Genomic DNA, 241 nt, shown 5'->3' with positions numbered 1-241 from the left:
GGAGGGAGGGAGAGAGGGAGGGGGCCTAAATTACGGGAGAGGGACACCGGAGAGGGAGGGGAGTGGAGCCAATTAAGAAAGGGGTTGAGGACCAGGCGAGGGGAACCTTGCGGGAGATGGGGCAGAGCGGGGTCAACTTTACAATACGAGGTAGAGGGAAAGAGTAAACTAAACCCTGCAAGGACGGGGAGCGGGGCAGAGGCTGCCTCCGTCCCCGGAACGGGGTCCGCCGCCCGCGCCC

General features: G+C 63.9%; 1 protein-coding gene across 2 annotated transcripts in view; it reads right to left on the bottom strand.

Moving 5' to 3' along the window:
• Positions 1–241, bottom strand: part of Sall4 (spalt like transcription factor 4) — a 24863-nt gene that overhangs the window by 24077 nt on the left and 545 nt on the right. The gene's annotated exons all lie outside the window — the stretch shown is intronic.

This window comes from Fukomys damarensis, unplaced genomic scaffold (genome assembly GCF_012274545.1).
Source record: "Fukomys damarensis isolate Sample0158 unplaced genomic scaffold, DMR_v1.0_HiC HiC_scaffold_22, whole genome shotgun sequence".
Lineage (NCBI taxonomy): Eukaryota > Metazoa > Chordata > Mammalia > Rodentia > Bathyergidae > Fukomys > Fukomys damarensis.
The sequence above is the reverse complement of the archived record's forward strand: the minus strand, read 5'-3'. Positions and strand labels throughout refer to the sequence as shown.